We start from the raw sequence: 27,035 nt of genomic DNA on the forward strand, positions 1-27,035 counted from the left end.
TAGTTGGGAGAGTAAAAGCATTTTCGCTTTAAACACCAGAATAAATCCTAAAAATGATCAATGCTAACAACATATTAGATGTTTTAACTAAGAAGGACAAGCTGAATCTGGTTTTAGGCCCTGACTGCACATTAGAGTCACCTGGGTGACTTGACCTTTCCTGGTATGATTCAAGTTTAATCAGTCCCGAGTGAGACTTGGGCACCCATATTTTCAAAAAGTCTCCATTGACATAGAATTTATGTATAATTTACATACATATGATACTTAGTATATTCACAGTTATTTTACCCACATTTTTAATGCCTCCTGAGAATTCTAACATGCAGATAGGTGGGGTTGAGAACAACTGAGTTAAAGCAAATTGTTAGACTTTGAGGCAATCTAATAATCAGCAGAACTATATGTTTAAAATTATCATTAAAAATTCTAAAATTATGTGAATTTTAAAAAATTAATAGGCTATGTTTAGAGAAGTTTTATGCTCACAGTCAAATTGAGTGGCATGTACAGAGGTAAATTATATATTTTACCTATTAAATTCTTTAATTTAATTTAACTGGTACTCCAAGTGTGTGAGAAAACAGAAAAGTCTTTAATAATCTTAGGAAAAAAATTAGCAAAATGGGTACTCTCCTTGTAAAGAGCTACTTTGTATGCGTTTGAAATAGAAAGTAAAACCAGAATAAGTTTTTCTCCCTTTCTGTCTCTCCTTACAAAAATCAATTTAGCAACTTATTGATCAGCACTGCTGGCTCTCCTTTATTGGAGAAATAAAGCATTCAAACAAAATTTCAGTGATAAGTAACTGAAAATATCCAATATTAATCTAATCCCTAGGCATTCTTTTCTACCTTTTATATAAAAGACTGAGAAACATTGCAGATATATATTTCACAATGGTGTTGTCATTTGCTTTGAAAGAAATATTGATCATTCTCAAGTAAATTTGGTTTACAGAAAACATTTAATATCAGAAAAGTGTGATATGAAATATTTAGTATGAAAAGTTTGATATGATATATTTAGTATAAAAAGTTACCTAAACTGCAATAAAGGAAAAAGGTGATTATACTAGTAGTTTGTGAATCATATTAAAGTAAATGGAAATTTGTTCAATAATTTAGTGAATTTAGACTGTGTTGCCAACTAATAAGATTCACCTAACCAAATACTATTCTTAATGTTGGTGTGGAAAAGTAATAGAAGGAAAAGCAACATAGAAAGTAGTGGTTAGGAGAGATAACTCTGGAGTCAGAAAAACCTTATCAGGAGTAGAGATGTCAGCAAGATGGCTGCCTGGAGATGCCTGAAGTTTGTCTCCCTGCCCAAGACAGGACCAAGGCAATAGATAAACAGCTAAGATTTGACTGGAGTGCCAAAGGGCACTGGAGTGAAGTAGGGGAGTGGAGACATGATAGTGCTGATTGGAAGTCCAGGAGGACAGCATGGAGGCACCCTGCCTCTGTAGCCCCATCTTCCTCACCCAGGTTGGATGTGCCTGGAGCCAAGAGGGACTTCCCATTGTGGGGAGAAGGTAGGTGGAAGAGTCCCACCAGCACACATTCCCACAGCAAACACCTACAGTCCTTACTACAGTAGAATCCCATAGCCTTTGCAAGCCCTGAGTTCATTTTGGAGAGCAGCTGGGAATGCATGCAGCTGCACTGCCCTGGATTAAAAGCACAAGTGTGCACTGCCCACTACCTATAAGCCGAGCTTCTGAAGCACAGTGCCATCTTAAGGCCAGAGACACCTCTAGAGTGTGCCCTGCTCTGGGGGCCAGTAGCCACTACACCTCTCCAGCCCCAGGATTCCATCTTCATTGTGCCAAGCAGAACCGCTGTTATTACCCCCCGCCCAATCCCCCATGAGCTTCTGAGCAGCTAATATACTCCTGGACTAGTGGAGTGACTACATGCCCATGCTAAGGACCTGAGAAACAGCCCTGCTTCACTGCCACCCCCACAGATATGCCTCTGGTCTCCCCAATAGCCCTGCATCCCCAATAAGGGCCTGAGAAACAATCCCACAAGCCACCCGTCATGAGCACTCATCCCCTGGCCAGCTGAGCAGCCAAGAGCGCATATTCTGGGCCTAAGAAACGGCTCCGTGGCCTGCCTCTGGTAGGCACACCCCCAGGCTGACCAAGTAGCCATATGCCTATGTTCCAGACTTGAGAAACAGACTTGTAGGCCACCTCAGCAGACATACTCCCCCCAGGTCAGCCAAGTAACCTTTTACCCATTCCCCAAGGCTGAGGGATAGCCCTCTGGGTCTTCCCCTGCAACATACCCCTAAGTCAGCTTAGCAGCCATGCAAGTTTGTCCCAGGCCTGAGAAACAGCCCCACTGGAGGCCCTTCACTAGCATACTCCCAGCTCAGCCAAGCATCCTTGCATCCATGTCCCAAGCCAGAGAAACAGCCCTATGGTTGAACCCTGGAGGCAGTAGTTGCTGTGAGCCAAGATCATGCCACTGCACTCCAGCCTGGGTGACAGGGCAAGACTCTGTCTCAGAAACAAACAAATGAAAATCAATATAATGACAAGAATAAGTCTTCACTTATCAATAATAACCTTGAGTGTTAATTAATTAAATTCCTTATTTAAAAGATATAGACTGGCAAAATTGATTTTTTTAAAGACCCAAGTATATGCTGCCTATAAGAAACTCATCTCATCTCTAAAGACACACAGACTGAAAATAAAGAAATAGAAGATATTTCATGCAAATAGAAATAGAAAATGAGCAGGAGTAGCTATAATTATATTAGACAAGAAATACTTCCAATCAAAATCTCCAAAAGGGGACAAAGAATGATATAATGAAACAATGACTGATTCAGCAAGAATATAATAATTGTAAATACATGTTCACTCAACACTGGAGCATCTAGATATATAAATATATTTGGATGTATATATATATTTGGATATATATATATATAGCAAATATATATATATATATAGCAAATATCATTAGCTCTAAGGGGAGAAATAGACCCCAATACTATAATAGCTGGGGAATTCACCACCCCTCTCTCAACATTGGACAGATAATCTAGACTAAAAATCCACATAAAAACATTGAATTTATGCAGTGCTGCAGACTAAATAGATATTTACAAAACATTTTAGCCAACAGCTGCAGAATACATGTATGTTTCACCAGCATATGGAACAGTCTCCAGGATTGACTATATGTCAGGAAACAAACAAAGTCGCAAAACATTTTTTAACAATAGAAATCTTATGAAGTATCTTACCTGACCACAATGGAATAAAACTACACAGTAATGACAAGAAGAACACTCACAACTGTACAAATACATAGAAATGAAACAACATGCTCCTGAACAACCAATGAGTGAAGGAAGAAATTATGAATAAAATTTAAAACTTTCAAACAGATGAAAATATTAATAGAAACACAACATATCAAAACCTATGGAATGCAACAAAAGCAGTATTAAGATGCAAATTTATAGCCTATATTAGAAATGTAGAAATAAATGCCTACATTAGAAAACTAGAAAGATTTCAAAGAAACAACCTAATGATGCACTCAAGGAACTAGAAAAGCAAGAATAAACCAAACCCCAAATTAGTAAAAAGAAAGAATAATAAAGATCAGAACAGAAATAAAATAAATTGAGATAAAAAAATACAAAAGATCAACAAAACAAAATTTGGTGTTTTGAAAAGTTAAAATGACAAACCATTAGCTAGACTGAGAAAAAAAGGAAGAAGATCCAAGCAAATAAAATCAGAAGCAAAAAAAGGAGACAGTACAAGACATACTACAGAAATACAAACGATAATGAGAGACTACTGTGAACACCTATACACTAATAAATTTTAAAACCTGGAGAAAATGGATACATTCCTGGACATATAGAACCTACCAAGATTGAACTAAGAAGGAATATAAAAGGTCAGCAAAACAAAAGTACAAATCTTTTGTATTTTTCTAAGAAGGAATAGAAAACTGGAACAGATCAATAACAAATAACAAGATTGAATCAGTATAAAAATTAATGCCAATTCTTCTTAAAGTAGTCCACACAATTAAAGGGGAGGGAATTTTTCTGAACTCATTCTATGAGACCAGCATAACTCTGATACTAAAACCAGAGAAGGACACAACAACAAAAAACTGAGATAAAAACTCTCAGCAAAATACTAACCAACTAAATTCGACAGTACTTCAAGAAGATAATACATCATGATCAAGTGGGATTTATACTAAGGATGCAAGGATTCATGTAAATCAATAAACGTGATATATCACATCAATAGAAAGAAAGACAGAAGCCATATACTTATCTCAATAGACTTGGAAAAAGCATTTGATAAATTTAGCATCCTTTCATGATAAAAACCTTCAACAAACTATACATAGAAGGAACAAACCTCAGCAAAATAAAGGTCATATGTGACAAACTCACAGCCAACATTATACTGAGTGGGGAACAATTGAAAGCTTTTCCTCTAAGAACTGAAACAAGACAAGGATGCCCACTCTTACTTAACATAGTACTTAAAGTCCTAGCCAGGGCACTTAGGCAAGAAAAAGAAAAGGCATTCAAACTGGAAAGAAAGAAGTCAAATTGCCCCTGTTTGCAGATGACATGATTTTATATATAGAAACACCTGAAGGCTGTACCAAAACTCTTGGAGCTGATTAATGAATTCAGTGCAGTTGCAAGATATAAAATTAATATATAAAAATTAGTAGTGTGTCTATACACAAATAACAAACCAACTGAAAAAAAAACTCAAGAAGGCAATCCCATTTACAATAGCTGCAAAAAAAAATAGCAATCCCATTTACAATAGCTGCAAAAAAAAAAAAAAAAAATACTCAGGAATAAATTTAACCAAGGAGATGAAAAACCTCTGCAAAAAAACCTACAAAACACTGATGAAAGAAATTAAAGAGAATACAAAGAAATGGAAAGATGTTCATATTTATGGATTGAAAGAATTAATATTGTTAAAATTACAATACTACTCAAAGCAATCTACAGATTCAATGCTATCCTTATCAAAACACCAATGACATTCTTCACAGAAATAGAAGAAAAATTCTAAAATTTATATGTAAGCACAAAAGACCCCAAATAGACAAAATAATTCTGAGCAAAAAGAATAAAACTGGAGGCATCACAATACCAAACCTCAAAATATACTACAAACTTGTAGTAACCAAAACAGTGAGGTACTGGCATAAAAGCAGACACATAGACCAGTGGAAGAGAATAGAGAGCCCAGAAATTAATCCACCTATCTACAGCCAACTTATTTTGACAAAGGTGCCAAGAACACTCGCCGGGAAAAGGACAGTCTCTTCAATAAATGGTGCTGCAAAAATTGGATATCCATATGCAGAAAAATGAAACTAGACCCCCCACCTCTCACTCTGTGAAACAGATCAACTTACACACACACACACAAAAAAAAAAAAGAAAAGAAAAAAGGAAAAAATCAACTCAAAATGGATCAAAAACTTAAGTGTAACACCAAAAAGCATAAAATGACTAGAAGAAAATGGGAAATGCACTAGGACATTCGTTTGAAAAAAGTCTTTATTAATAAGACCTCAAAAGCACAAGAAATAAAAGCAAAAATAAATATATGGGATTATATCAAGATAAAAATCTTTTTCACAGCAAAGTAAACAATCAACAGAGTGAAAAGACAACCTACAGAATGGGAGAAAATATTTGCAAACTACTCATCCAAGAGGGAATCAATATTCAGAATATATAAGGAATTCAAATATCTCAACAGCAAGAACAAACAAACAAACAAACAAAAACCTTTTGACTTCAACATGGGCAAATGATCTGAACAGACACTCCTCAAAAGAAGACATACAAATGGCCAAAAATATATGAAAAAATACTCAACATCACTAATCATCAGAAAAATGCAAATCAAAACCTCAATAAGGTACCATTTCATCCCAGTTAGATGGCTATTATCAAAAAGACAAAAAATAACAAATGCTGGCAAGAATGTGGAAAAAAGAGAGCTCTTACACACTGTTTGTGGCAATGTAAATTAACACAACTACTATGAAGAACAATTTGGAGGTTCCTCAATAAAGCTACAAACAGTACTTACAGCCAACCGGTTTTCAACAAAGCATACAAAAACATAAACTGGGAAAAGGACACCCTATTCAATAAATGGTGCTGGGAAAGCTGGCAAGTCACATGTAGAAGAATGAAACAGGATCCTCACCTCTAACCTTATACAAAAATTAACACAAGATGGATCAAATACTTAAATCTAAGATGTGAAACTATAAGAATTCTAGAAGATATCATTGGAAAAACTTGTGGAGGCTGGCTTAGACAAAGAATGCATGACTAACACCCGACAAGCAAATGCAACTGAAACAAAAATAAATAAGTGGGACTTAATTAAACCAAAAAGCTTCTACACAGCAAAAGAAATAATCAACAGAGTAAACAGACAGCCCACAGAGTGGGAGAAAATATTCACAAACTATGCATCTGACAAAAGACTAGTATCCAGAATCTACAAGGAACTCAAACAAATCAGCAAGAAGAAAACAAATAATCTCATCAAAAAGTGGGAAAAGGACATGAATGGACATTGCTCAAAACTTTGAAGATATGCTTCCAACAAACATGTGAAAAAATGCTCAACCTCACTAATTATCAGGAAAATGCAAATTAAAACCACAATGAGATACCACCTTACTCCGGCAAGAATGGCCAGATGTTGGCATGGATGTGGTGAAAAGGGAATACGTTTACACTGCTGATGGGAATGTAAATTAGTACAACCACTATGGTAAATGGTATAGAGATTCCTGAAAGAACTAAAAGTAGATCTACCGTTTGATCCAGCAATCACACTACTGGGTGTGATTCTATCTACCCAAAGGATAAGAAGTCATTATATGAAAAAGACACATGCACACATATATTTATAGTAGTGCAATTCACAATTGGAAAGATATGGAACCAACCTCAGTGCCCATCAACCAAGAAGTGGATAAGGAAAATGTGGTATATATACACCATGGAATACTACTCAGCCATAAAAAGGAATGAAATAATGTCTTTTGCAGCAACTTGGATGGAGCTGGAGGCCATTATTGTAAGTGAAGTAACTCAGGAATGGAAAACCAAATACCAAATATTCTCACTTTTAAGTGAGGGCTATGCTATGAGGATGCGAAAACATACAGAGTGATACAATGGACTTCAGGGACTTAGAGGGATAGATTGAGGCGGGGAGGGATAAAAGAGTACATACTGGGTACAGTGCACTAAAATCTTAGAATTCATCACTAAAGAACTCATCTATGTAAATAAAAACCACCTGTACTCCAAAATCTACTGAGAAAAAAAAAAAAAAAAAAACCTGCAAGTGGAACTACCATATGATCCAGCAATCCCCCTACTGGGAGTTTATCCAAAGGAAAAAAAATCATATCAAAAAGACATCTGCACTCTCATGTTTATTGCAGTATTATTTACAATATCTAAAATATGGAAATCAGCCTAGGTATTCAATAACAGATGAAAAGATAAAGAAAATGTGGTATATATACACAATTGAATACTATTCATCTATAAAAAAGAATGAAATCCTGTCATTTGTGGCCACGGGGATGGAATAGGAGGACATTATATTGAGTGAAATAAGCCAAAAACAGAAGGTTAAACACCAAATATTCTCCCTCATATAAGGAAGCTAAAAAAATGTTGATCTTATAGAAGTAAAAAGTAAAATAGAGAACACGCGAGACTGGGAAGGGTAGGGGAAAAAGAAGGGTAAGAAAAGATTTGTTAAAGGACACAAAATTACAGTTAGATACGAGGAATAAATTCTAGTGTTCTGTACTACTGTAGGGTGACTATAGTTAGCAAAAATACATAGTTTTGAACAGCCAGAAGGAGGATATTAAATGTTCCCAATACAAAGGAATGAGAAACGTTTGAGATAATAGATATGCTAATTACCCTGATCTGATCTCTATGCATTACACGTATGAAAACATCACTATGTGTCCCACAAAATATGTATAATTATTTGTTAATTTAAAAAATCTTATTGAGTCTCCTCCACAAATTGTCACTGCAACTTTAGGAAGACATATTATATCTAATCTTAATTTCCCCATCAAAATAATTGGGAGAATTAATAGTATCGTCTCCCTAAGGAAATTGTAAGGATTAAATGGGGCATAATATATTTATATGTCAAACAGCTTAGAGCATGATGCCTAATAAATATTCAATTAACATAAACTAAGATGATGGTAATAATGACACGATGTAGCGCTGCGGCATTGTTGAATGCTCACTAGAGGTGCACATTCAAGAGGCTGATGGATGGATAATAGAATCCGCAAGTATGTTTTGGGCATCTGAAAGTAGAGACACTCTATTCTTGCTTTTGAGGTAGGTTAAAAAAAATTGAGCAAAAGAGAGTGCAGGGAACAATAAGCAGTTCAGTTTGACTTAGAGGATAAAAACAATAGGTGAGTCTGGACAGATAAGCAATGCTGCTAGGGATGCATTTCAGATTTGTTGATGGGCAGGGGGAAGAAAAAGGAGTCAAGAAAAGTAAGGTAGATCGTGGGTGGAGAGTGGTGCTGTGAAAAATTAGATAACATTCAGGAAATATTCACCCCTCCACACATCCCTCCTCCCCCAGGTAATGTTGGCCTTAGCCCGTGGCTTGTCTTGGGCAATGGCATGTGGGCAAAACAACAGGGTGTACTCATTTGAGTTAGGATTTCAGAGACCTCACGTGTATCCACTCATGCCTCTGGAAGCTTCTTACCTCCATCAAAAGAAGAACATGCCTGAGGTAGCCACTGCCTTCTTCAATGTGGGTCTCAGAATTAAACTCATGAAACAGACCTGAAAGCAACCCACAACCTTGAAGGAGAAACAGCCTGCTAAACCACAGACCCATTAAGTGAGAAATAAATGCATATTATTGTATGCCACTGAGATTTTGTGGTTGTTTTTCACCCAGAAAAACTAAAACAGGTATCATACACTAAGGGAATACGGAAACACAAATATATTTTGTGGTGGGGTGGGGGGGCAGTAATGGGATCAAATGAGAATGAGCTCAATTCTGAGCATACTGAATGTGGGGTGTGCATGGACCTCAAATGGCATGAATGAAGAGCAAACCATCTGAACGCATTTGAGAATTAAAACCGCCAGAGGGAATGGAGTCTTAGAGGAGAGGGGTATATATGTTCATGATGGTTATATCTTTTTGTTACATTGTCTCTTTATCAGTTTACATTTCTCCTTTTGTCCCTCTTTGCCCCTTGTTTTAACACACACACACCCTCACGCACGCACGCATGCACGCACTCTCACTCTTTGCTTTTTTGTCTACAGTGTCTTGTAAATGCTGCTTTCCTTCCATTTCTTTGTGGCCCACCTACTCCTTTTCTCCCTGAGAATTCTCCCTGGTTAATCACACACAGAAAAGAGCTGGGAGCCTGTGCCCCATTTTACAAATAGAACTACAGACTTCAAGGGAAAATCTGGGCTTCTCAGTCATGCAGCTTTTCAGACCTACCAGCTCAAGGGCTAGAGTTCCTCGATTGGAATACAAGAGCCAGCCCTCCTGGATCCCTGTGCCCTGCCCCAAAGTGTGACGAGAATCTGCCACTGCATCTCCTTCCAGATTCCCCTCCAGTAAACGCTTTTTGAGACTGATGTGTGATTAAGTCATCCGACTCTTACTTGCTCAATACCCACTTTCCTGCTTTGCCACCTACCTTACTGCCAACTCTATTTTAATCTTCTTTGCTAGATTTTAATTATTCACCTGATTTCTGAACACTAGAGTGTCCCAGGGTTCAGTCTTCTCAATCTTTGGACTGCTTTGTCTATGTTTGCTCACTTGATGAACTCCTTCAATCACATGGCTTTAAACACTATCCATAGGTAGGCCTGAGTGGTTGCTGCCGAAATGGGCAAGTTCATGAAAACTGGGAAGGTGGTGCTTGTCCTGACTGGACGCTACTCTGGACACAAAGCCGTCATCGTGAAGAACATTGATGATGGCACCTCAGATCGCCCCTACAGCCATGCTCTGGTGGCTGGAATTGACTGCTCCCCCTGCAAAGTGACAGCTGCCATGGGCAAGAAGAAGATCGCCAAGAGGTCAAAGATCAAGTCTTTTGTGAAAGTTTATAACTACAATCACCTAATGCCCACAAGGTACTCTGTGGATATCCCCTTGGACAAAACTGTCGTCAATAAAGATGTCTTCAGAGATCCTGCTCTTAAACGCAAGGCCCGACGAGAGGCCAAGGTCAAGTTTGAAGAGAGATACAAGACAGGCAAGAACAAGTGGTTCTTCCAGAAGCTGCGGTTTTAGATGCTTTGTTTTGGTCATTAAAAATTAAAAAGGAAAGAAAATAAATAAATAAATAAATAAATAAATAAATAAATAAATAACACTATCCATAATCTGATACCTCCAGTCTGGACCTGCTTCCTAAACTCAAGCCTCATCCATAAACTTTCTATTTTGACATCTCCACTTGGATGACCAATAAACATCTCAAAGTTATGTACAAAACTTACTTCCTGATTGTCCTTGCATAAACAAAACTGACTTCCTGATTGTCTGTCTTTGCCTAAACATGCACACAGTCTTCCCTATTTCAGGCAACTTTTTCAATTGTTCAGATGAAAAATCTTGCAGTCATCGATGACTCCTCTTTTTCTTTTACAGGCAATCCATCGAACAAGTCCTGTTTGCTCACCTTTCCAAATATGTCTGGAATACAACCCCTGCTCCCCGACTGGTTCCACCCTGATGTGTGCTACCATCACTTCTTGCTTTCTTGCCTGAATTATATAATAACCTCTCACTGGCTTTTCCCTGGCTTCCCATATCCTGTTCTCAACACAGTAGCAGAGTGTTTCTTCTTGAAAAATGTCAGATTATATGACCCCACTGTTTAAAAACATGTAATAAGTTGTGGCTTTTTTTTTTAAACTCAGAGCAAAACTAAAGTTACTATAATGGATCACACACTGACTTCTTGTTACTCTTATGATCCCATCTCCCCTCAATTCCTGCCATACTAATTCTTTGCCCTTCTTTGGACATCCTGAGTATGTACTCCTGCTTAGGCAATTACATTTGATTTTCCTTTTCTCTGGATTCTCTTTTCTTCAATAACTGCATGCCTTGTTCTCTCACTTTTTTGAGTTTTTTGCACAAAGGTCACCTGTTCAGTGTCTGATTCAAATTTTTACTCTCCACCCCTGCCCTGAAGCACTTCCTATCTTGATGGCCTGTCTTAGTTTTCTTCAAAGCATTTATTATCTTTTAATATACTAAATAATTTACTTAGTTTTCTCTCTATCCCCCAACCATCCTATCTAAAATATAAACTTCAGGAGGGGAGGAATTTTATAATTTCATTCACTAATGTATCCACATTGCCTAGACATGATTCTCAGTATGCACTAAAAAAAAATTGTCAGATAAATGGATGGATGTTTTCTCTGTAGCTCCAGCTTATATTAAACTTGAGAATTTAGGGACATCTATTTTACTAGATAGAGAAAGGGATCTCCTTAACTCGTCACTCCAAATTGTGCTCTCCTTTTCTCTCCCAGGACATCTTCTGCTTTTTCTCTTTCTCTCACTTTCCTCATCCTCCACCCTCGAGTGGCTGTAGTCATCAGAAGAGAAATGCACTGTTGATTTAACAAGCTAGCAGGGAACTTAATACGTGGAAAGGACATCTGAGCACTAACAATAAGAATGACAGAGCCCTTGGAGTGCATGTGACAGAAAAGAGAAAATTATTAGTGCTGAGAATGGTAAATTGCATATCTGAAAAAATGCCTCCAATATAGAATAAAAATTCATACCAAGTATTTTTTCTAGAAAAGAGCATGGTTTCAGATATGACATTTTTCTTGTCAATTGTATACCTCGCCTGTAAAAACTCACCTCTTTCTGGTAGTTGCTTAAATTCTTCTACTCTAAAGAATAGTGGGGAATAAAAAGACATGGAAATGAATCAGCAAAAGTCATTTTAATAACAATGAGAAGAATGAAAAAGAAAAAGGGAATTTCATAGATTTAACGTATTTCTGAAGGTCCGATCATTTGGGGCAAATCATATTCAGGGTGAGATGACAGCCATTCTTCTTGGATACTGAAGATAGCAGTAAAGAACTGAGTCATCTAGCTCTTTAGGGTAGGTCCCAGTCCTGTGACTGTCTTATTATTCATGCTGGGTGACAGAGCAAGACGCATCTCTAAAAATAAAATAAAACAAATTAAGAATCTTCAGAGGCTTACTCCCTTCTTGTGTCCACAGCACCAAAATAGCATCTGTTTCCTAGAGGATTCATTGACAGGAATTACAAACTACTGATTATGTGTACTGTGTTGCTATTATAACTACAAAGTTATATATGTATGTGTACATTGCAGATTGCTAAGAATAAAAACACTTCCAAGACACCTAATCCCTGTTTTGCTTTAGAATCACAGCCCTTGAAAATGTGGATTGTTCTCATATCTGCATATTAATCTCTCCCAGTTGATAGTATGTAAGAAAGCGAAATATAAAGCCAAAATTATAAAATAAAACATTTAAATAATTTCCTTTTAAGGGTGAGCTCTAAACCTTGATCTGACTCTTGCCCACAATCTTAAATTCATTCTAGAACTATGAACTCTGAAGGAAGCAGGGTCAGAAACAGTACTTCTTACCACTGTTTCTTCCATACCAATATTATATATGGCCAGCAGAGGTAAAGTTATCATGAAACAAATAAAACATAAGCGTTAGGGCCTTCATTTGCATGGGAACCTTGAGCACTTGGAGATGCTGGGAATTGTAGAGTTCCAAGGGAACCCAAATTGCAACCAAATTGTAAGTTCCAATTGTAGAGTTTCAAGGGAAGCCGAATTGTAACCAGGATAATACAGACTTTTCCTATAAATTGCCTAAAGGCATCTTAGGAGACACTAGGCTGAATTTTTAAGTTTCCAGTGATTCACTGTGATTTTTTTCCTCATTCTAATTATTCACTTCTTGTATATGTATTTATGTTTTTAAAGAGGCAACCCCTAATCCCAACAGATAATGCAAACTAAAGTCTGTGCCAAACCTGGATCTGCCTCTGATGGATGGTTCATTCTTATGAATGTTGTCGATGGTCCACTCAGATTACAAAGAATAAAAACTTATCCAGGATAATCAGAGTTCTTGTCCTTTATTTATGAACACTAGGTCATAATTACCACAAGTATTTAAATGATTACTTTGGTATAATTTATGGATTTTAACATGTTTTCAGCATCTTGATTTGGAAAAATATTAACTTTAAGAAGTATTACAATTCTACTACAGCTGGTATAACATTATACCTCCAAAAGAAAGCAACTTATTCTTACTTGAAAAATGTGGTATGACTGAAAAGCAGCAGAAAACCATTTTCAAGATTGTAGGCTTATTCATCCAGCTACTGGATTCTGAAATCTTCTTGATATTATCATCATCAGAAAATATTTAGAGTCTAAATATTTCACTAAAGCATTTAAAATGGTATATAATCACTATTTGTTTAAGCAAGTCAAACCAGGATTGTTATTTATTTACTTATTAGTAAAAATATTGTTCATAAGTTTTGTATCCCTAGTGATTTACATCATGTCTTCTAAACAAGCTTCTTGGTAGGTACTGTATGTTCCTTTAAAATTATTGCTCGCTGTAAAAGTGGGCACACACACGCCAGGGTGTGCATTAGGCAGCTTTTACAATGCTCCCTGGGTGTGCTAGGCCTCTGAGGCATGGAGCCAAATGTGAAGCTGCCATCATTCAACAGTATAAAATGCATACTGTGGTGTGTCATCGCAATTATTCCTTTTTATGACTTTGGAAGAAAAAAGCTCCACCTTCCCTTCAGTAATTTTAAACATTAACCTCCAGCTTTCAGAAGTACTCAAGATGGTTCAACTCCATGTTTCCCATGAACAAGATGTAGTTCATTAACAACTAATTCCTCCTCACATGCCAACTTTACATCTATTACAAATCTTAACTTCAAAATATACCAGAATTTGCAAGAAAAATGTGTAGAAGTTTTCAAGAATATGTATTTTCTGTTAAACGGGCAAAACAAATCTGACAGGGATATTTCCAAGAGTAAATATTTTCTATAAACTTGGACTTTTCCTGTCATGTTTCTATGATTTATATATTAGCAACTTTTATTTATTAAAATTTTTTAAGATGAATAAAATAATTTTATAAATTGTTTGACTCATTTTAAAATGAAAACCTTACTTGCCACAAACCTAGCACTTAATAATGGAGGGATAATAAATGCAAATATATGAAAACATTAATATTAGCAATCAGCAGTTGGCTTAAGCTTTAAAGTTTACACGACAACACTCATTCTCAGACCTTTTTCAAGTCAAGTTACAGAAACACATGCAACAAATTACATTTTAAATGAGAGGTAAAACCTGGAGTTGAAATTATAACACAAAGACTTGGTGATGTTAATGGGATATCAGGCAGCAATTGTAGTGGATAAATCCAGATACGGACACTAGAACAATTTTACAGAGACTCTGCTATTCTGGGGGGTGTATTGATGGAGGGAAAGCATGCTATATAAGGATGATATAACATTCTTAATAAATTCTATCATAAGGAATATAATTGGGCAAGAAAAAATTCTTATACTATTTTTAGTTTTAAAGGCTACATTTAGTTCAATTTCCTTGTATAAGACAATCTGGTGGGTAGTTTTTTATAATCTCTTTGATAGAATCTTTAAAAATAGTCATCTGGCCTTCCCATGAACATGTATTATGAAAACAAATGAATAAATCTCATTCTTTTTTGTGGTATCCCTTTCTCCTGTTGAGCAACTGAGTAAGTCAGTCTTCACCGTGTGCTGAAACATACTCTTCTACAATTTGTGCCTATCAGCCTCTTCTTCTGTTCTGTAAAAGAGTGGCCCTCAACCTTTTTTGCATTAGGGGCCAGCTTCATGGAAGACAATTTTTCCAGGGCCAGAGATGGGAGACAGGGTGGGGGATGAAACTGTTCCATCTCAAATCATCAGGCATTAGTTAGATTCTCACAAGAAATGTGCAACCTAGATCCCTTGCAAGCGCAGGTCACAATAGGGCTTGCGCTCCTATCAGAATCTAATGCTGCTGCTGATCTGACAGGAGGCTGAGCTCAGGTGGTAATGCTCACTTGCCCGTGGCTCACCTCCTTCTGTGCAGTCCAGTTCCTAACAGGCCACTGACCAGTACTGGTCCGTGTCCCTGGGGGTTGGGAATCCCTGCTATAAAACAATACAGAGTCTACCCTTCCAAGGGTTTGAAGACACCTAACAAATGTCTCTGCATCCTTCCTACCCCAATCTTCTCTTCTTTAGACATACAAATCCCTATATCCTGAATAATTTCTCATGTGACATTGTTTCTAGACTTTGTACTATATCTTTATGTGTTTTTTATATTATTTCCTTGTTAAAGTGGAGCAGTCATAATTCTGCGTGACACAATGAAGTTTTACTTTTGTTGACTTTATTGACCTAAATAATATGCTATTAATGTAGTCAACATTTACATTGGCTTTCTTAAGATATTAGTTACAATGTTGACTTAAACTGACCTTTCTGTCAGATAAAATGATCAGGGCATTTTTAAGAAACATTTTGTATTGTTAAGTTAGGTCTTCTTAATCTTATTAATGTGTAATCGATTATTTCAAACTTCATTTTAAGACTACATTTAAGCCAATTTTGTTGCATCTATTTATTTCATCCCTTTATTGTAGCCTATAAAATTTTTGATTTAGTGATCAACTGATTAGCCAGACCACATAGATTCACATCTCTTGCAATCGTGATAGGCCTGTCTTTCATGTGATCAGATGTGTGCATGTATTGAACATGGACTATAGAAACACACTGACTTGCATTTTAATTCTGTGTTGGCCACTTACTGTCTATGACTTCTGAGAAATCACTTAACCTCTTTGAACTTCCATAAAATGGGAAAAGTAATGCTTACTTTGTGAAGTTATAGTGAGATTTAGATGAGATGTTGTGTATAAAACGCTGAGGACAGTATTTGGTTCATACATATGTATTAAATATATATACACATATGTACATACATATATACACGTATATCTACACACATGTATATATGCATATATACACATGTATATACACATATACACATATACACATATATACACATGTATATACACATATACACGTGTATGTATACATATGCACACATATACACGTGTATGTACATATACACACATATACACGTGTATGTATACATATACACACATATACACGTGTATGTATACATATACATATATACACATGCATGTATACATGTATATATACACATGTATGTATACATGTATATACACACATGTATGTATACATGTATATACACACATGTATGTATACATGTATATATACACATGTATGTATACATATACACACACACACACATACACACAGAGATTTATACATACAATTATCTCCTGTAGGAGTGGAGTGGAGACAGAAACCAGAGCAGTAATAGTTGAAGAAGCAAATATGTTTATCTGCAGAACAGAATTTGGAAACATTTGGAAATGAAGGCAGAGGGTATTGACTAATATTGACTAATTGTTGACATATGTTAAAGTTCATGAGCAGCTATTTTGTTTCTGTGGAATGAGCAATTAAAACTGACTACTGGATTCTGAGTTTAACGACAAAATAAAAACAGTATTTGAAGTTGATTACTGAGAGTCCACCTTTCTGTTATTGAGAAGGGAGGCTGGTGGCCACACAGGCTTGCTAACCCCACTGAACACACCTGAGCAAAGGGAGGCACCGAGTAAGGGAAAAAGTACTTTTTTCAGAACTTATGTGCCTGTAGCCCTCACATTTACAACCTTTGTTTGCTGTCAGTGAGAATGAAGTTGGAATCGTATCTCTTCTGTCTCTTTTAACTTTAACATGACTACCTAATGCTATTGATTGTCGGGTGAAGGCTTGAGCACACAGCATGATTTTCATGCTATGCAGAATCTCAGAATCCATTGGGACTTAGATATCATGACCCAGAAAGCCTGGCATCGACAAGAAGAAAAGACCTTCATCAATGCTAAATTAATTAGCATTGAAAGTTAAAGCTTTCAATGCCATGAATGTTAAAGCTTTCAATGATGAAAGTTAAAGCTCCATCCTGTGCCCAGGGAGAAGCTTGTTCGAGGTCTTATAGCTGGCAAGTGATCACCCAGGGTTTGAACTCTGGAAATCTCACTGTGGAACTTATTCTTTTAACTACTAAAATAAACTAATTTCTATATTAGATTATACTGGTTTTTCGAGGATAATCGATCTGTGATAACACCCTAGATCTTTTGGGGAATAGTAAAAGGAATAAATTAATAAATAAGTATTGCTAAGGTAAGAAAACAAAAATAAGTTGGAGCAAGTAACGAAGTTTTTCCATATGAACACAGCTGAGGAAAAATCATTTGGAAATATTGCTGTATAAAGCTTGTAGTGAAACATGTGACATCCATTGTTTCTTTGCCCACAATTGCTTCTTCCATTTGGAGGTGAAGGGAAACTTGCACTCATCACTGTGTCTCCCCCAACCCCACCACCAGAAACCTATGTTTCCAATAGGAATTGTCATCACATCTCCTCTCTGGCTTTAACTATTGGTTTAGGAGTGAGCACCTGACCCAAATTGGACCAATGGTGACAGTTAAATGTCTTTAAACAATGATTTAGCTCAGAGATGGGCACATAACAGAAGCTTAGCCAAATCTAGATTTTTCTTTACTTTAGAAAAATACAGTAGTAAGTATAGCACGGAGCTCCCTCTTCTCCCAGAAGGAAGCATTCAAGAATATGAGCTTTAAAGTTGTTTGTAGCTATGCCCCACTTATGAGAAGAAAATTAGACTCAGAGAGTGAAGCCAATGTGTGAAAAGATGCAAAGACCAAAATGAAAAGGGTCATTATGACATTCAAATCTTCAGTTCCAGATGTTCCTGCCCTTTACAGTTTGCCTCCATAGGCCAGCAATTTCCCTTTTTGCCTAAGTTATTTGAGTTTAATTTTTATCTCTTAAAGTTGAATCAGTCTTACTACAAATATCAGTAGAATAAGATAGTCATATTCTTGGGCTAATCTAGGGCCTCGTGGTGGACTAAATGTCAGTAGAAAGCTGCCTTCATGGATAAAATTGCCTTCGCTCCTCTTCAAACTTACTTTTCTTGAATTGCACTTTAATGAAAAGCTCTTATATTTAATCAAGTGTCTAAAGCAATGTACAACTTTCAAAGCTGGACAAAGCATTCACAATACTGAGATAGCTGATGACACTGTACACTCCATCCCTCAGTGCCCCGTATAAAGCACCACATGAGAAATCTTTTTCTAAAATGTAAACTAGAGCTTTGCTTCCCTTAAAAGGAACTGCCATATTTTCTACTTGTGGAAAAAGAGAATCATATTAATAAAATCATATTAATTAAAGTGGGACAAAGCAGGTCATTTTAGGAGACATTATAATATAGTGGAAGAACATTGATTTGGAGACAGAAGAACTGAATTTAAGTCCATGCTACACATTTCATAGCTGGTTGGTCTCTGACAAATTACCTGTTCTCTCTATACCTCAGTTTTCTCTTTTGTAAAATAGAAATAATAATGTTAGCCTTACTTATATTATAACATTATTATAAAAATTAAATAGGATTGTGATGTAAAAATACTTTAAAACTATAAGGCATTGTATCTACTTCAGTTATATTGTCTTTCAATCAAATTAGAATTTTCTCTTATATACAGGATGCTTTCTTTGAGGAGGAAATCTTTTTATTCTTCACAAGAAATTTATACTGCTTAATAATAATATTATCCTATTTTCATCTTTAAAGAACTTAAATTAAATTATTCTTTACCAGAACCATAAGTCACAGTTCCATTTCACATTGGAAGCAAATAAAAGTTTAAGGCAAGAAAAGGACAAGGACGTTAAGGACTATAGAAGAAAATAAGGCTTTATGCAGTGAAAACCTGAACTCTGGGCTGCTCTGTCTTCACTGTAAGGCAAAAACCACATCAGAGCTTTGACAATTCACTCTCTTTTTTCCTGCTGTTTCTCAAAATCTCTATCTTGAACCCACACTAAAATGTAAGGACTGAAATAAAGAAAAGGAAGTCAAACCTGTTGTTCAATGAAGATCAATGTTAAGAGTGAGAGATATTAATTGGAAACAATAACATTGATTTAAACCCCAAAGCACATTCATGTGCATGTATCTCCTGCTATCTATGGGATAGTGGGGATGCAGAATTTAGTTTCTTCTTCCTTAACTGTGTGTTGCTCAGTTTTTGTGCCAGCATTGTATGAACGTTACTAAAACAGCACAAAAGCTCACAGAGGTGTCAAACAGCAGGGATGAGAGGCTGAGTTTTCCCTCATCCGTGAAGGATTCAATTAAAGAACAAAGAAAACTTAGATTTTAAGATCACCAGTCCAAGTTGTTCCAGAATTCTCATATATATTTCAAAATCCATCTCCTTATATATTTCTTCTTTATTCAAATAAAATGTGATTAATATGGTGTTTTTGTGCTTTTAAGAGCTCAATTATCAAAGCATGTAGTTTTTCCTACATTTTGTAACCATGTGTGCTTGTGTTTAATCCTGTCCGTATGGGAACTATTCTGGGATTAAACAACCAGGATCAGGAAAATTTTCAAGAGAGTCCTCCAGTGTTTAACCATCATTTCAATCTCCTTAATGTTAAATGTTCTATGCTTTTTCTCTTTCTTTCTAATAGTGATTTCATCTATGTTCAGTCACCAAGAGAGCTAAGAAGGAAGGGAGAGTAGGAACAAAGCACACCCTCTGTCAAGAGCTCTTTCATTGTGGGTTAGATTAGGAATGACTTCTTATGTAAAGTGCACACTGTAAACTAATCTTTGTTTCTGCAATTTAGATAAGATTATTTCAATAGACGTCAGTTTCAGTACTGGATTTTCTCTCTTTCTTGTACTGATGTTCTTTCTGACCAATCATCTATGTGACTGTCATTTGACATAAAGTTACCATATCTGAATTACATCTTGTGCTTTCATGCCAGGAGGAAAACATTATTTGTGTTTATATCAGGAGATGAACTTTAAAGGTGGGTCTGTTGACTTTTCTGAACATCAACAAACTGAGTGCAGCAATATTCTTCGAGGTGGTTAATAAAATCCTAACTGAACACATGTGATGTGTGTAAGCTGTCTTTAAAGATACATATATATATATGAGTTAATTTAATATTAATTTCTATTTTTTCTTAAATTTATGTCAACTTTAAACAATATAATTTACTGGACTGTCATTATATGTCAGCGTAGTGTAACTCAGTATGTAAGTAGCTACAAAGATAAATTCCATTTCAATTGAAAAGAAATGTTGAAAATAATGTCTCTTTACATTATGTAAAGGCTACTTCATCTAGTATTCATTTCATCACATATAGTATACCTGAAAAAGAAAGCATGCATATCCTTAAATACATATTTATAAAAATTAAGCTAAAAGAAAACTTTTTAAACCAAAGACTAGTAACAAAAACAGGTTTTGCTTGTGACCTCAACTGGGCAATGAAGCCCAATAAAAAAATACTACCTCTTAATAGAACTGAATGTCTACTATAGATTTCAGGAGTAAAGCACTTTTATTTTTTGTAGGTTTTAATTATGCATACAAAAATGACCAGAATGTAGTAATTGTTCATTAAAACTCAAATCTTGAGATTAAAGATGGAGGCTACTAATACTCCTAGGCAGAAGATCTGATTTTAAAAGACATGTAAAATGTAGGCGAAACATAAATCAAACTGAAAATGGAGTATCGTTTGACTTGTAAACAACCTACAATTTAGAGTTTAAAATGATATGCTACAATAGTTGCTTATGCTTTCTCTAATATTATAATGTATGTATAGGGTGTTTGGGAATGTACATAATTCTTTTCATCTACTATAACATTAGAAAAGTGTAAACATTAGAAAAGTGCCATTGGAAAATTAGATTTTCATGTAAAGCTCTTCTAAAAATTATCTGTTTTAAAAGTTATGATTAGATAATGACTTGCTTACATTAAAAGAAGCTTTAGGAGAAGAAAATTGAATTTTCTTAGGGAAAGAAAAATAAGCTAATTTAAGAATCTACTTGTTTTCACAATCACATCTCATTTTTTTCAGAGATCATCCATTATCCCCTCTTCCCTCAAATTACAAATCTAAAAAACTAAACAAACAGACAAAAAAGCTTTCCACATTCTTGTTCTCCTATATATACTACCCTGGTTTTCAATTTTTGTCCAGATCTAAATTTCTTTTAAATGGTCTCTAACTTTCCTCCACCTCTAACTCACTTCTCAACTCAATGTAATTTGAATTTCACCCTATTACTGCACTGAAAGTTCACTGTAAGGACAAGTTAACCTTCTAAGTGACAGAGCTAATGGACACTGTTTAATCCTTAAACCCTGACCTCCTGGCTGCTTTTGCAACTCTTTCCTCGTAGGTCTTCATTTCACCAACACCTTTTCCTGGATTTTCTTCATTCTCTGTGGCAACTTTTTCTCATTCCTGTGTCAGTCTTCTCACATAATTCATTCTACGTGGGTAATCCCATTTATATCAGTGACTTTACAATTCATATGCTGATGACTCTCACTTCCATAACTCCACACTAACCTTTCTCCTGGGCTTCAGGCCTATATTTCATAATACTCTCAAGATTTCTTTATATGGATATTACAGACTTGTCTAACTTAACTCATCTGAATTCATTTTTTGTCCTCAGCTCCCCTCAATGCCTTCTTTACTTTTATCCCTGTACAATATTAATGGGTTGCATCTTTACAGTGTTCTAAACCGGAAAATTGTGAGAGATCCTTGATTCTTTTCTTTCCCTCAAACTTAATATTCATTAGATCACTAAAACCCTATTAATTTTATCATAAAAATAGAGTCTTTGCCCAGCCTCATTGTCAGTGCCACAGCCTAAACTGTTATTTATTAGCTTGTTGCAGGAAAAAATGCTGTAGCTACTGACTTGGTCTGTTTCTTGAATTATTTCACGCTCCCATCTCCACACTAAGGACACAGTTATTTTCTAGGAAAACGAAAGGGGGTCTGGACACAGTGGCTCATGCTTGTAATCCCAGCACTTTGAGAAGCCAAGGCAGGTGGATCACCTGGGGCCAAGAGTTTGAAACCAGCCTGGCCAACAAGGTGAAAACCTGTCTTTACTAAAATATAGAAATTAGCCAGGCATGGTGGCAGGTGCCTGTAATTCCAGCTACTCAGAAGGCTGAGGCATGAGAATCTCTTGAACCTGGGAGGCAGAGGTTGCAGTGAGCCAAGATTGCCCCACTGCACTCCAGCCTGGGCGATGGAGCAAAATTCTGTCTCAAACAAACAAACAAACAAACCAAAAACAAACAAACAAACAAAAATGGTGGACAGACCTCAGTTTCAGACACCATGCCATCAGACAAGCTTAAACCATTGTTGTTATGCTCTTGCCTGCAGGAGGACATTCAGTGCCTTTGCTTGTCACATAAATACTTTATAATCGATCAGAATCCTGCCCATTTCTCCAGCCTCATTTTCCATCCCTCTCCCTTTCCACCCTATTCTTTTACCATTCCAAAATATCTTCCATTCTCTAAATGACCACAAGCAGCTCTAGATTTATATTTGTCATAAGCTGCAACCCCAGAGAAAAGAAAGTCCCTCTTTTTCATTTCCCTAGCAGAGCCCTGGGGAAGTTCTGAGTGACTCTGCTTGGGTGACTTGACTGTTGAACCAATCTCCGTGGCCAAGGAAATGCACTCCTCTGATTAAATAGACTGGGTCATGTGTCCACCTTTGTGGGGAAAAGTCTGCTACACCTAAATTTCATAGATTAGCTCCCCCTTAATAAAGAGGAGTCCTGTTACCAGAAGCAGGGGAAGAAAATGGTTGAAACGGAACTGCCACAAAGAAAGGGAAAGAATAGGGTGTCCCCAACATGTACTTTCAGGAAGCACATGACAGTTTCTTAGCATCACACCTCCATTCACCTCTCCACCTTATGTAAGTGGGCATTCAACTAAGAATAGGGAGCAAATTCCAATCTTCGCAAATTATTTTCTTTATCAAAATTAGCGTCTCTACCTAAGGACTATTGTGGTGACTGAGGCCATATTGTATAATTCTGTCTCAATTTTCAGATGTTTTATTTCAGTGTAATTATTCCATGCTTTAGGTGGAAACGAGTGCACTTCAGAGTCAGGTGGAATCTGATCACAATCGGGTTTGAGCTTCACGTTTACTCCTCCTACTCATCTCCAACTTTCTACCTGCTTCTTCACTATTACCCCTGATTCCAGTGCCCCAAACAACAAAATAAGCAAAGGCCTGTATCAGGTTGTAGATTCAGATTCAACAAATATCACTGGCTGCTTACCATGTACCATATGCAAAAATCTCGAAAACATGAATTGTGTATTAGTGTTGAAACACAAATGGTGTCCAGGTGATATGCTAGATAATAGAGCCAGAAAATGAAGAGTTCTGAGATGTGTGCTGGCGGCTCAGAAGTGACAAAATAGATGTTCATGATATTCATTCAGATAAATAAAATACGTTTGGGCGAGGAGCAGTGGCTCATATCTATAATGCTAACACTTTGGGAGGCTGAAACAGGTGGATTCCTTGAGTCCAGGGGTTTGAGACCAGCCTAGGCAACATGGCGAAATCCTGTCTCTACCAAAAATAAAAAAATTACCTGGGCATTGTGGCACACGCCTGTAATCCCAGCTACTCAAGAGGTTGAGGTGGGAGAGTTTCTTGAGCCTGGGAGGTGAATGTTGCAGTGAGCTGAGATCATGCCACTGCACTCCAGCCTGGGTGACAGAGTGAGACCCGTGTCTCAAAAAAAAAAAAAAAAAAAAAAAATTAATTAATTAAAAATCTGTATTCCTATGAAAACACAACTTATGTCCCTTGTTCCCCATTATTTTTTGTACCTGCCTTTCTATTATTCTCTCCATCCCTCTTATTTATTCTTTTGCCCCTCTTCCTTTTGCATTTTTCAATGTCATGGGAAATTGAAGTGCACAGTCTACCCTAGATTTTCTTGTAATTGTCAAATCTCTTTTTTTGTAACTCTTTTTAGAACCTTCTTTTGAACACTTTTTCCATCGTAGATAAATTCCTCCCATAGTTCCTTAATATTTTTTGCAGACAGACTTAACTGCATTATAACTCTTCATTGAGGACACCTCTTCCATTGCATCTTCCTCCAATTGAAGCAGCTCATTTTCACATCTCCCATGAGCAACAGGACCAATAAATGTTTTTCTTTCTCTGTATTCTACATTGCCTATATCATATGATTACTGTATCATCCTTATGCAAAGATTCAAGACACCATGGTGATTGAAACCGAAGGCTCTAGAGCCAAATTTCCTAAATCTGAATCCTAACTCTGGCACTTACTAGCTGTGTAACTTAAAGCAAGTGATAAGATCTATATATCTTTAGCTGGGTGTGGTGGTGTGCATCTGTAGTCTCAGCTACTTTGAAGGCTGAGGCATGAGAATCACCTGAACCCAGAAGGTGATGGTTGCAGAGATCGTGCCACTGCACTCCAGCCTGGGTGACAGAGTAAGCAGAGTAAGACCCTGACTCAAAAAAAAAAAAAAAAAAAGAGATCTGTACATCTATGTCAATGACTCATCCAAACACCCAGAATGTGCCTGCATCTCCTCGATTTCAGTTACTGTAATTTCCTCTGACTCCTAGTACTAACCCTAAATCTTGTCAGTTTTGCTCCTCCTCAAAAAAAAAAATTTTTATACCCATATGTTTTCTAAATAATTAAATATCTCCAGTCCTTTCTTATTATGATTTTCTTCCAGTCTTTAAATCCCTTCCTACTTTCTCATCCATGCCAACTCACATGGTTGGAAACTTCTGTTTGAAGAAATATGTGTGTGTGTATATATATATATGTTTTTCTTTTCTACTGGTCACATTGATCTGCTAGAAACTTTAAATTTTTACTGTATGGATCTAGCTCATTTGTTTCTAAATTTTGACTATTAATGATTCATGATTCTTAACTTTGCCAATCAACTTCTTATTATTTAGATAGCATCTCTGTCATGTATCTCAACAAATTTTCTAAGCTCCAGCTCACCTCCCCCAATGCTCTCCTGCTTCTCATCATTATCTTTACTCCTACTCCATTGAGGAAAGTAATCTCTTCAGCTACGATCTCTCTGAACTTTCTGACCTCCTGTCTGGAAACATGTCTATATTCATACTCATCTTTCTTCAATTTGTCCAATTTTATAGAAAGTCTTTTCAAAGTCAAGTCTTCACTTGTATCTTGATCTCATCCCTCCCTACCTCTGTCAGATTTGTTTCCATCAATTAGTTATCCCTTCTCTCTTTTTCCTTCCTTTAGCTTATAAATATAATTAAGTTTCTGCTATTATAAAACATTTTTATCTTATCCTGAATTTACCTCTTGATACCCCTTTCTTTGTTCTCCTCCTCTCTGCACCCAAATTTTTCAGAGTAGTTCACAATTTGATTTTTAATTTCTTCTACAATCATTTACTTTTCAACTCATTGCAAACTAACTTCAGTCCTTACAACCCTAGATAAAGTCATCACTGTCTGACTAAATGCCAAATTCAAAGAACATCTCCTTTTTTACTGCATTTAATACTACTGAGCACCATCATTTGACACTGCTGATTATTTCTTCCTACTGCTGATTTCTATGGCAGCTCATACTCATGTGATCTTTGTACCTTTCTGATCACTCCCAACCTCTCCCATTTGTTGAGTCTTTATCTCCACCAACCTCTTTATTAATGGCATTCTATAAGCTTCCATTCTTGAGCCCTTGCTTTGTCAGTCTTTATATTCTTATAGATGATAGTATGGCTAAAATTAATTCTATTTATTCCCAAGTCTATATTGCTAGTTCAATCTTCTCCGAAGTTTTCAGACATATTTCCAGTGGTATGGAGGACATTTCCATTTAGTTTTCAAAAAGGTGCTACAAATTTAACGTGTTCAAATGGAACTCACCTTTACTTGCTCTTCCACCTACACATATGACCTTGTATTCTCTATTTCAGGTGATGAAAAAATCATGCTATTTAATAAGTTATCTAATGCTGCCGACTTGAGTTATTACTTTGTAAATCTCTCCCCTTATTTCTATCCATCTCTACTTTGGTTCCAGCCTTAATATTTTTCACTTAGATTACTGCAATAGCATTCTAACTAGTTTCTCTATCTCTAATTTCATCCCCTCTAAATCCATCCTAAAAATTACCAAAATGAAGTATCTTAAAATCAGATTTGAGCATTTTATTTCCTTGTGAAAAACCTTTTACTGAGTAAGGATAAGGAACTAGTTCTACCAGATAGTGAAACACACTACAAAACTACAGTAATTAAAGGGGTATAGCACCAGCAGAGGAATAGAGAGAATAATGAAATACAACAAAGTTTCCCTCCTCAAAAACCTTTTTAGTTGAAATGAAGTTACAAACAAAACTAAAAAATATGAGAAAAAATTTCCAGATAAGACAGCTAATAGATGGGACTGGATGCTGCCTGGCTCTTCTTTACTCTAATATAGTATTTTGATTTCTAAATATTGAGGAGTACCCAAGATCAAGCTCTCGGAATTAAGTTTAGTGGCTGAAAAGCCAGAACATTATTGTTTGACTGTTTAGTAGAGAAGCATAGCAATCTAATCAGCCTGTTTGCAAAGCTGTATTTCTCATGGTGGAAGTTGATTCTTTACATCTTCCACCAAACAAAGAGAGAATATTGGGACTATTACTTAGCAAATCATATAACAAATCATTAGAATCCCCTCATGCACAGAA

The 27,035-nt window shown here is 36.2% G+C and overlaps 1 pseudogene across 1 annotated transcript; it reads left to right on the forward strand.

The window, feature by feature from the left end:
- The first annotated feature begins 9,965 nt into the window (after nt 1–9,965).
- LOC101002344 lies at nt 9,966–10,442 on the forward strand (annotated as a pseudogene). Its single transcript, XR_647111.4, has one exon. The product of XR_647111.4 is annotated as a 60S ribosomal protein L27 pseudogene (transcript).
- The last annotated feature ends 16,593 nt before the right edge of the window (nt 10,443–27,035 follow it).

The sequence above is a fragment of the Papio anubis genome, chromosome 3 (assembly GCF_008728515.1).
Source record: "Papio anubis isolate 15944 chromosome 3, Panubis1.0, whole genome shotgun sequence".
Classification (NCBI taxonomy): Eukaryota; Metazoa; Chordata; class Mammalia; order Primates; family Cercopithecidae; genus Papio; species Papio anubis.